This window comes from Aquarana catesbeiana, linkage group LG08, assembly GCF_042186555.1.
Source record: "Aquarana catesbeiana isolate 2022-GZ linkage group LG08, ASM4218655v1, whole genome shotgun sequence".
Classification (NCBI taxonomy): Eukaryota; Metazoa; Chordata; class Amphibia; order Anura; family Ranidae; genus Aquarana; species Aquarana catesbeiana.
In genome coordinates, this window is record NC_133331.1 from 149,021,167 (window position 1) to 149,035,451 (window position 14,285).

A 14,285-nucleotide genomic window follows, 5' to 3' on the forward strand; every position below is an offset into this window, starting at 1 on the left:
ATCTTTGGGTTCTTCTTTACCTCTCTCAATAAGACTCTTCTCCCCGTTAGCTCAGTTTGGCCGGACGGCCAGCTCTAGGAAGGGTTCTGGTCGTCCCAAATGTCTTCCATTTAAGGATTATGGAGGCCACTGTGCTCTTAGGAAGTGCAGCAGGATTTTTTTTGTAACCTTGGCCAGATCTGTGCCTTGCCACAATTCTGTCTCTGAGCTCTTCAGGCAGTTCCTTTGACCTCATGATTCTCATTTGCTCTGACATGCACTGTGAGCTGTAAGGTCTTATATAGACAGGTGTGTGGCTTTCCTAATCAAGTCCAATCAGTATAATCAAACACAGCTGGACTCAAATGAAGGTGTAGAACCATCTCAAGGATGATCAGAAGAAACGGACAGCACCTGAGTTAAATATATGAGTGTCACAGCAAAGGGTCTGAATACTTAGGACCATGTGATATTTCAGTTTTTCTTTTCTAATAAATCTGCAAAAATGTCAACAATTCTGTGTTTTTCTGTCAATATGGGGTGCTGTGTGTACATTAATGAGGAAAAAAACTGAACTTAAATGATTTTAGCAAATGGCTGCAATATAACAAAGAGTGAAAAATGTAAGGGGGTCTGAATACTTTCCGTCCCCACTGTATGCTTGGAGTTCAGGGATCCTCCCTATCTTGAAATTTGTTTCAGATGGAACTTCATAATTGCTTATGTTTATTTCCCTATATCACATTGCTTGAACTGGACTTCTTAAACAGGTCAACATTTTTTTCTATTATTTTGCATTACTGCTACAGTTCCTTCTTGTGTGGCATTTATTCTGTGGACCAAAGCATTTTTTTTTCATTGCTGTCAGTATTAAAGTGCCTACACCTCAAACACCTTTTTTCTAATATTTTATTTTATTTAAACTTCCTTTCCTAATATAAACATGAAATTTACTGTTTTTTTCTATAAGTGCAAGCAGCATATGTAGTTATTCAGACTATAATATTAAATGATAACATGTAAATCAGTAACAATCAATCTAGATAAACTAAAAATATATGACAAGTTTACGTTATAAAAGATTAACAGCTCAATTAAAAAACACCTAGATAATTTAGCCAACATCAAACAAACTGACCTGATCGATTAAATAATGACCAAATCAAATCAATAATTACAAACGGAGCCTAATGAATGAATCAGTTATTAGATGAAGTAATTAATTGTTAGATTATTTCAATTAGACGATAGTGGCAATGATATATAGTGGTAACATAGATGTTGTCTGGACACAACATTTTTTTCAAAAAAAATGCAGCAGGTGCCCTTGCTGTACTAATATGCTGCTTCTTCAAGCTGTTGTGCAGTGAGATGGGGACGGTTTAGGGGAAAATTATACTTCCCCAAATATAGGCATTAAATAAGTAATTAGGGTAAAGTAACTCCCCTATATAATCAGGACCTAATGTATTAAATCATAAACTATGAACCGATTAGCCTATTATGAACACTAACCTGTTAGCTTGTCTCAATTAAAATGTTAAAGTGTAACTATAGCCAAATGAAAAAATGTTGATGATTATGGCTAACTGCTAGTGAAAACCAAAAATTCAGTATCTCAGAAAATGTGAGTATTGTGAAAAAGTTCAATATTGTAGACTCATTGTGTCACACTCTAATCAGCTAATTAACTCAAAACACCTTTAAAGGTTTCCTTTATAATGGTGTTATAGTGGTTCTAAATGCTCAATTGTTTTTCTTTATAATGTAGCCAAGTCACGGGGCCCCTGAGGCCTAATGATGACCTCTAAGGTTAGGGACAGCTGACATCCTTCTGTGTAGAGTGGGTTACAAGGCATGGTGGGTGTAATGCAAAGTAGATTTATGGGCGCCAGACACTTCTTGAATGCAAAGAGATTTATTGTCTCTTAAACAGAACTGTGGGAGAGAGGGTTGGGGCCAGGACACCCTTAAGTAGATGCAATGTTAATTGGCAGTCTCCGAGACTTCTATAGGCAGACAGCCATGCAGGGAAAGGTGTCTAGCCAGACACCACATCTGCATGAGTAGGAATGCTGTCTCCTATGGCAACAGTCTTGTAACAGTTTCTAACAAAGGTTTCAACGAACTCCTTCACTTCTCCTACAATCTCCTATTGTAGAACTTCACTCCGCTGAGCTCCCAGACTTTCACTAGACTAACAGATCCACTCACCACTGAATCTTCTGAGCTCTTCCAATCCTCTCACTCAGTATCTTCCTCAATCATCACCCCATGTTCCTGCTGGGTCCCTAGCTTGGTGCACAATAATGCACTGTAAGTGTCACCTCCAATGGCTGGGTCCATGGCTTGGCACCTTCTAAAGTTTCCCAATTCTTCACTGTCCCCGGCTGGTGAATATACTGCTCAGGTACTTGCTTCAGCTACTCACAGTGGTCTCCGGTAGCAAGGTGGATGGTCCCTTAGTGGTGACAGCTTCCCTTCTACTTCCGACTACAGCTGGTTCTCCGGCCGGCAGAACCGTTGCTTCTGGTTGGACTGCAAGCCGCAGTCCCACCCCTACGCTACTCTCTTGCTTCTGGATAGGCCCTCAGACAGCCTAGCAGCCAGATGTCCCCGGGATAGACCCAAGGCTTATTGCCTAGCAGCCCGGGGCATTACAACACACGTCCACCCAGACAGCCGTCCAGGTGGCACAGAACTCTGATCACCCAACCCCACCCAAATAAATAGGCTCTCCCAGCAGGCCAAGGGACCCAAGAAAATCCCTGCCTCTGCCTAAACACCAGGGTGCTACAAAAATAATGAACTCATCATAATTACCTGCTCTGTGCAATGTTTTTGCACAGAGTACCCCCCATCCCCCTCTTCTCGGGTTCCCTGCCAGCGCTTCTGGCCCCTTCCCCTTACCAAGTGCCTCAGAGCAAACTACTTGCTATAGGGACACTCGTGCATGCTCACTCCCGAGCGACCTCTGTATTCTTTATGGGACACACAGACCGTGGCTCAGTACCTCCCCCCGATCCCTTCTCACTGGCTGTGATTGACAGCAATTGGAGCCAATAGCTCCCACTGCTGTGTCTCAGCCAATGAGGAGAGAGAGACCCAGGAGAGCCACTGCTCTCATAAACCTCGCTGGATTGAGATGGGGCTCAGGTAAGTATTAGGAGGGGGCTGCAGGAGAAGCTGCACATAGAAGGTTTTTTACCTTCATGCATAGAATGCATGAAAGTAAACAACCTTTAGCATTTAGAACCACTTTCAATTTCTCTCTTTGCAGCCTCTTTTAAAATATCATAATATCAAAAAGATATTATATTGATATTGATATATCAACTCGAGCCATTTTACTGCACGCAAGATGTGGCTGGCTTTTGACAGTTGTTAAAGCTATTGTAGGGGTTCTGTGTACTGTAAGTGGCTGCATGGGCAGTAACAGGGGAGCAGAATGCTCCTCTATCATTAGTACAGCAATGGGTAAGCTCAGTAAGTGACACATGCCGTGTCCACAACTTTTCCCTGAACAAAAGTACAGTGGGCTGGAACAGATGGAGAAAGGAAAACTTTTGCTTTCTGGCTGACTGTTGCTCCGACAGCTTCATGCAGGGTGTCAGAAGTTGTGATGAGCTGGGGTGGGTGAGGCTGCTAAAAGGCAGCTGGTTAACAGTCTGGAGAAACAGCAGAAGCCTTTGGAGTCGAAACGCGTCGGGTTCCTGTGGATTTTACCCCTACCATCACCTACTGCGCATACTTTTTAACTTTGTGACTTTTATTTTTTTGAGCCTAGTTTTTACTGCCCAAATAATTTTTTGTATTTTGCCGCAAAAAAATTTTATTTAATAAATGTCGCCACGTCTGTGAAAGATTTACACCATGTGGAAGTTTCTCTTTCTTTCTGGTTCCACCTACCTAAATGGTGTTGGCTACTGAGAAACAGGCTCCCTTTACCTGAAAGCTTCGGATGACTCCGGCTCCCAGCTGCCTCCTACCAAGGACGTACCAGCAGATGACTTCTGGGACAACCGACTGAGCCAGAGACGTGCCTTCCAGGGATCCCCCACCCGGGAACAACATACGGCTACACAGCTCCACACCGCTTGACGGTATAAAGCTCGTTAGACTCACCGCCAAGGGCCTGTGAGTCCACCTGATCCGGTAAGGGCATTATATACCTGTTCTTTTTGGGCCAAAGTCACCATTCCAAGGGAGGAACCCTGTTTCTGAGTACAGACACGTCCAACAGCTTCAGTTTACCACTGCCTGTTGATTTCTTACACCATGATCGATATTTGGCAACCCTATACTTAGGATAGTGGACTCCAAATATATATACATTTATGATTTTGATGGACTTTTTATTATTATATGCATTTATTTCAGTCCCCCTTAAATAATCTATTATTTGGGACACATCACTGTACCAACCTTGACAATAACTTGCTCTTTTATATTTTTCTTGATGTAAAACTAGAATCTTGAGCTTTACCTCCAGATACCAGCCTGATAAGTGTTCCCTATCTTCTCACGATATATAACACTTACTCTCTATATTTTTTATTTAGTACACGGACATAGATATATTGTTGCACTTTTTCCTTTCAGGTTGCATTCACTTATGGGGAAGTGTGGGTAGGGAAGGTGATATCTCCCTCCCTCCGAACCCCTCTATATCTTTCTTATGTATATGCACCCAATAGGGTTAATACTACTTTCTATGGAATATCACTTCTAGCGCCACACTATATTTTTATATATTTTTTCACATTTACACAGGTCAAGTTGTTGTGTTGGCTGCTTTTTCTTCTGAGAGTTGGCGCGAATCTCTTTTCTTACAGTCTGGAGAAACAGCCAGCTCCATGATGGAAAATTGTAATGCAATGTGGCGGAGTTGTGACAAGCAGGAAGAGTTTCCCTCCATCAGAATCCAATGATAAGTGTTGCTGGCTATAGTCGGCAACTCTGATCAGAAAAAAAAAAAAAACGACAGGCTGGTTGTACAAAAGTCAATTATGAGATCAACTTCTGTACAACCAGCCTGCCTACAGATGTATCAAAATTCACCTGGTCCTTGCTAATCCAGCAAAATTCTGACCTATCTATAGCTGACTTTAGGTATGTACAGTGCCTTGCAAAAGTATTAACACCCCTTGAAATGTTCCACATTTTGTCATGTTACAACCAAAAACATAAATGTATTTTATAGGGAGTTTATGTGATAGACCAAAACAAAGTGGCACATAATTGTGAAGTTAAGGAAAATGATAAACGGTTTTCAAAATCTGAAAAATGTGGCATGCATTTGTATTCAGCCCCCCTGAGTCAATACTTTGTAGAACCACCTTCTGCTGCAATCACAGCTGCAAGTCTTTTTGGGTATGTCTCTACCAGCTTTGCACATCTAGAGAGTACATTTTTTGCCCATTCTTCTTTGCAAAATAGCTCAAGCTCTGTCAAATTGGATGAAGAGTGTCTGCGAACAGCAATTTTCAAATCTTACCAAAGATTCTCAATTGGATTTAGGTCTGGGCTTTGACTAAGCCATTCTAACACATGAATATGCTTGATCTATACCATTCCATTGTAGCTCTGGCTGTATGTTTATGGTCGTTGTCCTGCTGAAAGGTATGTTTATGGTCGTTGTCCTGCTGGAAGGTAAAGTCTTAAGTCTTTTGCCGAATCCAACAGGTTTTCTCCTAAGATTGCCCTGTGTTTTTGGCTCCATCCATCTTCCCATCAACTCTGACCAGCTTCCCTGTCTCTGCTGAAGAAAAGCATCTCCACAACATGATGCTGTCACCACCATGTTTCACGGTGGGTGGTGTGTTCAGGGTGATGTGCAGTGTTAGTTTTCCGCCACACATAACGTTTCGCTTTTAGGTCAAAAAGCTCAACTTTGGTTTAATCCGACCAGAGCACCTTCTTCCACATGTTTGCTGTGTCCCCCACATGGCTTCTCGCAAACTGCAAATGGAACTTCCTATGGCTTTCTTTTCACAGTGGCTTTCTTCTTGCCACTCTTCCATAAAGGCCAGATTTGTGGAGTGCACAACTAATAGTTTTCCTGTGGACAGATTCTCCCACCTGAGCTGTGGATCTCTGCAGCTCCTACAGAGTTACCGTGGGCCTCTTAGCTGCTTCTCTGAATAATGCTCTCCTTGCCCGGCCTGTCAGTTTAGGTGGACGGCCATGTCTTGGTAGGTTTGCAGTTGTGCCATACTCTTTCCATTTTCGGATGATGGATTGAACAGTGCTCTGTGAGCTGTTCAAAGCTTGGAATATTTTTAAATAACCTAACCCTACTTGAAACTTCTCTACAGCTTGATCTCTGACCTGTATGGTGCGTTCCTTGACCTTCATGATGCTGTTTGTTTACTAGGGTTCTCTAACAAACCTCCGAGGGATTCACGGAAGAACTGTATTTATACTGAGATTAAATTACACACAAGTGGACTCTATTTACTAATTAGGTGACTTCTGAAGGCAATTGGTTCCATTAGATTTTAGTTAGGGGTATCAAAGTAAAGGGGGCTGAATACAAATGCACGCCACACTTTTCAGATATTTATTTGTAGAAAAATGTGAAACCATTTATCATTTTCCTTCCACTTCACAACTATGTGCCACTTTGTGTTGGTCTATCACATAAAATCCAAATAAAATACATTTACGTTTTTGGTTGTAACATAATGTGGAGGGGTATGAATACTTTTTCAAGGCACTGTAAATGGCCTACACCTATAGCAAGGGCATTATTCAAATTTTGTTAAAGCTGCACAAATTATTTTTATCTATAGATGTCCCTTATCTGCAGTTTTTTGGTAAAGGTAAACTAACCCTTTAAGCAAAAATAACATCCAACATTGAAAAAGACAATTGAATAAGTCAATGGCACAAAACAAGTGTTACTCTGCAATTAAATACACTCTTGAACTGATGCACTATATTAGATCCTATTTTTAGGGGATTTGTTTGTACTTTGGAGCTATGCATTGAAAAATAAGTGGATTGCTTTCCCTGATTCTTTTGTGATTAATATTAAAAAATGATTAGAGTTCTGATTAGATTAGAGTTCTGGTAAGAGCAATTCCAATTCTTTTTCTGGGGATGATAATTGTGGTTTGTGAGTTTGGAGCATAATGTTTACAAGTTCTCTGTTAATCATTTTATTAAAAAACCCAGGTACATAAGCCTTTATTTTTTGCATTGTTTCATGTATGAACACATTTATAAGATGTCACTTCACCTTCTTGTGGTTTATACCTCTATAATAATCCTTTAATTTTACTTCTTGGTTTTATATTTTCATATTGCCATATGTTTGGTGGTGGCCTTTTTATTATACAATTAACACATGACTCATTTTACCATTATTGTTTGCAGTCAGTCTGAGAAGGCTGAGTGGCATGCACTGACAAAGTCATTGTCAGCCATCATCATCTAACCATTCAATGCCTGCATGTGTAATAAAGAAATCTAGCTTCCCTGTGTATATTTGTAATTAAAAACTGTAAATAGAAATTGTAAATAGATTTTTAAAAATATTAGAACAAGTTGATGATGATTATTACATTAACGACTTCAGCCCCGGAAGGATTTGCCCCCTTCCTAACCAGGCAATTTTTTGCGATACGGCACCCCGCCGCTTTATCTGACAATTGCGCGGTCGTATGACGTTGTATCAAAACAAAATTTATGTCCCCTTTTCCCCACAAATAGAGCTTTCTTTTGGTGGTATTTGAACACCTCTGCAGTTTTTATTTTTTGCGTTAAAAAAGAGCGTCAGTTTTGGAAAAAAACACAATATTTTATAGTTTTTGCTATAATAAATATCACAATTTAAAAATAAATAAAATTTTTCCTCAGTTTAGGCTGATATGTATTCTTCTACATATTTTTGCTAAAAAATCACAATAAGCATATATTGATTGGTTTGCGCAAAGTTATAGCGTGTACAAATAGGGGATAGACTTATGTCATTTTTATTATTATAATTTTTTTACTAGTAATGGCGGCGATCGCCGATTTTTATCAGGACTGTGACATTGCGGCAGGACAGATCGGACACTTTTGACAGACTGACAGTATATACAGTTGCGATAAAAAGTATGTGAATCCTTTTGGAATGATAGAATGATATGGATTTCTGCACAAATTGGTCATAAAATGTGATCTGATCTTCATCTAAGTCACAACAATAGACAATCACAGTCTGCTTAAACTAATAACACACAAAGAATTAAATGTTACCATGTTTTTATTGAACACACCATGTAAACATTCACAGTGCAGGTGAAAAAAGTATGTGAACCCCTAGACTAATGAGATCTCCAAGAGCTAATTGGAGTGAGGTGTCAGCCAACTGGAGTCCAATCAATGAGATGAGATTGGAGGTGTTGGTTACAGCTGCTCTGCCCTATAAAAAACACCTACCATTTCTGGGTTTGCTTTTCATAAGATGCATTGCCTGATGTGAATGATGCCTTGCACAAAAGAGCTCTCAGAAGACCTACGATTAAGAATTGTTGACTTGCATAAAGCTGGAAATGGTTATAAAAGTATATCCAAAAGCCTTGCTGTTCATCAGTCCACGGTAAGACAAATTGTCTATAAATGGAGAAATTTCAGCAGTGCTGCTACTCTCCCTAGGAGTGGGCGTCCTGTAAAGATGACTGCAAGAGCACAGCTCAGACTGCTCAATGAGGTGAAGAAGAATCCTAGAGTGTCAGCTAAAGACTGACAAAAGTCTCTGGTATATGCTAACATCCCTGTTAGCGAATCTACGATACGTAAAACACTAAACAAGAATGGATTTCATGGGAGGATACCACAGAGGAAGCCACTGTTGTCCAAAAAAAACATTGCTGCACGTTTGCAGTTTGCACAAGAGCACCTGGATGTTCCACAGCAGTACTGGCAAAATATTCTGTGGACAGATGAAACCAAAGTTGAGTTGTTTGGAACGAAACACACAACACTATGTGTGGAGAAAAAGAGGCACAGCACACCAACATCAAAACCTCGTCCCAACTGTGAAGTATGGTGGTGGGGGCATCATGGTTTGGGGCTGCTTTGCCGCATCAGGGCCTGGACGGATTGCTATCATCGAAGGAAAAATGAATTCCCAAGTTTATCAAGACATTTTGCAGGAGAACTTAAGGCCATCTGTCCACCAGCTGAAGCTCAACAGAAGATGGGTGTTGCAACAGGACAACGACCCAAAGCATAGAAGTAAATCAACAACAGAATGGCTTAAACAGAAGAAAATACGCCTTCTGGAGTGGCCCAGTCAGAGTCCTGACCTCAACCCGATTGAGATACTGTGGCATGACCTCAAGAAAGCGATTCACACCAGACACCCCAAGAATATTGCTGAACTGAAACAGTTTTGTAAAGAAGAATGGTCAAGAATTACTCCTGACCGTTGTGAAAGTCTGATCTGCAACTACAGGAAAAGTTTGGTTGAAGTCATTGCTGCCAAAGGAGGTTCAACCAGTTATTAAATCCAAGGGTTCACATACTTTTTCCACCTGCACTGTGAATGTTTACATGGTGTGTTCAATAAAAAACATGGTAACATTTAATTCTTTGTGTGTTATTAGTTTAACCAGACTGTGATTGTCTATTGTTGTGACTTAGATGAAGATCAGATCACATTTTATGACCAATTTGTGCAGAAATCCATATCATTCCAAAAGGGTTCACATACTTTTTATTGCAACTGTATTTCTCGAAAAAGGGTATTCAAAAGGGTATAATGTAAACTTCTATCTTTCTGCATTAAACCTTGGCTATCACGATACAATACTCTACCATTGCTATGATGGATTATTCACATCAATGTAGCTAGGAGCTGGCTAAATTGCCTGCAGTTACAGAGGACACTTCACAGCATTTGCCACAGTGAGACTGTTCCCCATGGTGTCAAGCACAGACTCTGTTGCAACATCCTGAATGCAGAGCAAGTGAGAACTTGCAAGAGAAGGGCAAAGGCTCTTGGTACATGCAGTCTGGAAAGCCGAATTTACATGGGAGCCAAACCGTTGTGGAACACTAGTTCCAACCGGCTGGAGAGAATACAGAATGCTGAGAGAGGAGATAAATAGCCTGAGGAGAGGAGGATTTGGTCTCATGAGACCATGGCCTTCATCTAGGAGCAGTGATCCAGAAAGTCGGGGAGAGCACTGTCATGCTGTGGCCTAGGCAGCAGGGGAGAGCCTCCAGGATGGAGTGTGGGCGCATCCTTTGTAGGCAGTATCCAGTTGTTGGCTGGCAGTTGGGAGGCCACCCTTATCACCTGCATCACAGATCCGGTTGAGCTGTGGCGCTGAGAGGCGTGGGGTTGAGCGCCATCCTTTGAGCACAGTGGCTTGTAGCAGTATCTTCATATCATCCCTCCTGAGCTTGGTATTGCTTGGATTGGTAAGCGGGCGCATGCCCATCCTCTTTACACCCAAGGACACTGCATGCAGACACCTTTGCTTTGTTCCCTTCCTTAAAGTTCTACCAGGAGACACTCACAATCACTATTGCACTGATTGAATGCTATACTCATCAAACTCATCAAATCATACTGGGCCTATTCAACTGAACTAGCTGAAGACACAAGATTTCTACATCAAAGAACTACTGTATCTTCCCATCCCCCTTTCCACAAGAGACAGGGACACTGAGCATCTATCTAGCTCCATATCACCCAGAAACTCTTTTATTTAGAGACCAAGGTCAAAGACACTAGATACATCTAGATACATACGTAGGTCACGTAGGCATGACCTACATATGCGTGCATCACTGCGCACGAGCATGGGAGGATGGGGGTGCTTTTGTGTTGTGTTTTTAATTATTATTCAGCTTATTACATTTTTTTTTTTTTTTTTACATTTTCCCTTTAAAAAATGTTTTCTTTGATCCCTTTTTTTCCAATCCCTTGTGATAGAAATAAGCAATGACAGGTCCTCTTTATGGAGAGATCTGGGCTCAATAAGATCCCGTATCTTTCCTCTACAATGTAAAGATTAAAAAAAAACATTGATCTAGTACTTAAAAAAATGGCCTTGTTCTGCCAGAACCAGAAGTGATGTCATGAAGTTGCTTCAGTCCTCCTAGACCATAGAGATGAGCAGAGGCCTTTTTTCCTCCGCTCATCTCTGTGTCTAGCCGCAACCACTGGGCCATGTCCCCCGCTGCTTCTAAAAATGATCCAGCGGCAAATGCGCCACTAGATCCACTTTTATCGGTTAGAGAATAGCCGGCTGAAAAAAACAATACCAAGGTTATGGCATATTGCTGCAGCCATAACTCTGGTATTCCACTGCCAGTCAAGGACTTCTTTTGACTATGGCCCAGTTGGCAAGTGGTTAAAAAGAATAACTGGCATGGACTCTGCTCACTGATAAGATCTACACTGAGCTAAACATCCCCAAACATTACAACACATTATTTGGCAAATGAGACATCAGTCCCCTTTTTTGTAGTAAGAATGCTAATTTGTTCATACATGTTTGTAAAATACACAGTCTTTCAGGGAATCCTTCGAGTAACCCTTTGGGCACACCTCTGTTGTCTCTTTTTGGGTGGGGACCTATCACATGACATACAGTGGTTTTATTGATTGGCTGACAAAATCTATAAACCAGTATTTTTGTTTATGCTCACACTACCCTCTGAGAAAGAATGCATCGAAATGCGTTGGATTATTTGCAAAGACAACGCAATGTGTCTTGTGACGATCTTTATGACATTTGATGGATTGGAGAGTGTGTAACTTTATCCTTTTGTATGAGGAATAAGAATATGCAGTAATTGTCAGCCTTGATCTTATGTGTAGTTTCTTTTAAGAAAAAGTTTGTTGTACAATAAAATGTTTTAATGATTCTATTCATATACTATTATTATTATACAGGATTTATATAGCGCCAACAGTTTAAGCGGCATATGTTGGAATTTAACGTGAATTAATATCACATTTCTGGATTGTCTACATATGTTTCCTGTTGCCAAGCTCAGCCAGGTAAACTCAGTTGGAATGAAACACATCAAAGCTTTGTGATCAGAAGAACAATGGCTTGGCTCAAGCCCACCTGCTGTGACGTGTGATTACAGGCTTCAAAGAGAATAAGAGCTAGCTGAGAAGGCACAGGGCTAATGGAGCTGCCCCTAGTGGACAATACAGCATGCTTCCTGGAGAATGGGCAGACATTTGAAGGAATACCTCTCGGCAATATCTATTGGATGAAAGGCAAATGGGGGTGGCTACGAGTGGGCGTGTATGTTTGAATGAAAGAGCACACACATAGGCGATTCTGTCTCTCTGCCCTTTGCTCTCTCTCTCTGCTGATGTTGGTCTGTGCAAGCCTCATGTGGCTCGGCCATCTTGAGGCCTTGCTCTGGGTGCTGGTTTCAGCCTAAACTCCGTGCAGCGTTGAGCTCTCGCTTTTCAACACCTGGAGACCAGCCGATAGGATGTGTTAAGTATAAGTCTTGTATTGTGTTCTGATTGTAAGCTTTGTAACATTGCAATTTCTTGTAATACCTTTATGTTAGTTTCCTAATTCCTTGGGAAATAAATAAGATATTGCTTTACTAGCAGCACCATGTGTTTGGTTTCATAGCTAACCTGGTATTATTGTGATATTAACAATAACATGTGCTAAGAGTTTAATAGACTAATTACAGGGACTAGACAAATTAATACACAGATGGAATATTAATAATTATATCAATTACATCAACAATATAAAAGGGAGACAATACAGTTATAATACAATAAAATACGAGAGGATTAAGGGGACCCTGCTCAGAAGAGCTTACAATCTAATCTAATATACAGTGTGTATCAGAAATGTTAGTACATAACGGTGCCTAAAGAGTCCCACCACAAATAATGTAGTTTCAAAAGATTGATGTTAATTGGAATGTTGACACAAATTCCTCCATGCTTTTGTTGTTTTGATAGAGCGTATTGAACTAAATCACATGGACTGCTAAACGTAGCACATTGCTAAGGGGATTAAACAGTCTTATTGTTCTTAGTGGATAATTATGTGATATTTTCTTTATTTTGTTCATGACTGAAAATGTTTTTTACTTTGTACATTTTTTTTAGTTAAATAAATATTTATATAAAATATTTCATATTTTTTCTTCTTGCAACCAGCAGGCGATGAACTCTAGGCAAGAGCCCTGGCTTTATTGAGGCTGATTTACTACTTTATTCTGAATATTTCTAATATCATGTGTTTTGATATCTCATGTGTTGTATCTCATGTATTGTATCTCCTGCTGAATAGCAGGAGATAAGAGTATACACAGCTATATAGCTTAGAGGACAGACGCCCCCCTCTCCATCTCACCTAGTAGAGACACAACCTACTTAAATTACTTAGCTTACTCAAGCTGCCAACTATGATGCAAGCTGTGCTGGACTTTCTGATAACATGCTTTGAGTGTCATTGATGCAACCTTTATTAAAGAGGACCGAACTATGAAAGCTATACTCTGAAACGCAAGCAGAGGACAATTGTCTAGTAACCAGTATTGCTTGTAGCCCTCCTGAGCTGATCTTGTGTCAAGCCATTTTAAACCTAGCAAAGAAAAATAAAACTAGCAAACAAATCTTGAAAGTATCTCTGTACTATTAATATAATAAAAATACTCTGGTAACAGAAAATAGGATTAGGACAGTGGTTATACTAACATTTTCTTAAATACTAAAATATATTGTAATATTACCTATAAACTTTTTATAGCATTTGTATAGATCATTTTTAAATTCACTAGCAATGCAAATGGGTTAGGCTGTGAAGGAATCTTACACAATTTATTTTATCAGGGGCATGGCCAAGAGCGGCATGTGAGCGGTCGCATCTCACTGAGCTCCCAACACAGATCCTCCATTGATCTTGCTCCCAGCCGGTTAACCCGGGTATACTGACTCCTCTCCTTGACAGCAAACTTCCCTGACACAGCAGCGGTTGCCGATCCCTGCATCACGGATTATGATGACCAGAAAAGCAGGCAAAAGAGGACGGTGCACATCCCGACCTCCAACATGGTGTGGCTGCTCTCTCCCAGTGCGGCCCACATGGTGATGACAAAATCAAGGACACAGTGAGTAAAACTTCTAAGTCCCTTAAAACAGTGGGAAAGAACCCCCCTAAAGATATGCTATATTATGCACAGAAGCTTGCAGGCTCATCTGGGCAGGTCCTGGGGGAAGACTTTAATGGCACACCAACTATTTTCCACCCTGGGACAGCAGATGCAGAGCAAGCCCTAACTATAAGTACAGACCAGCTCCTCACAGA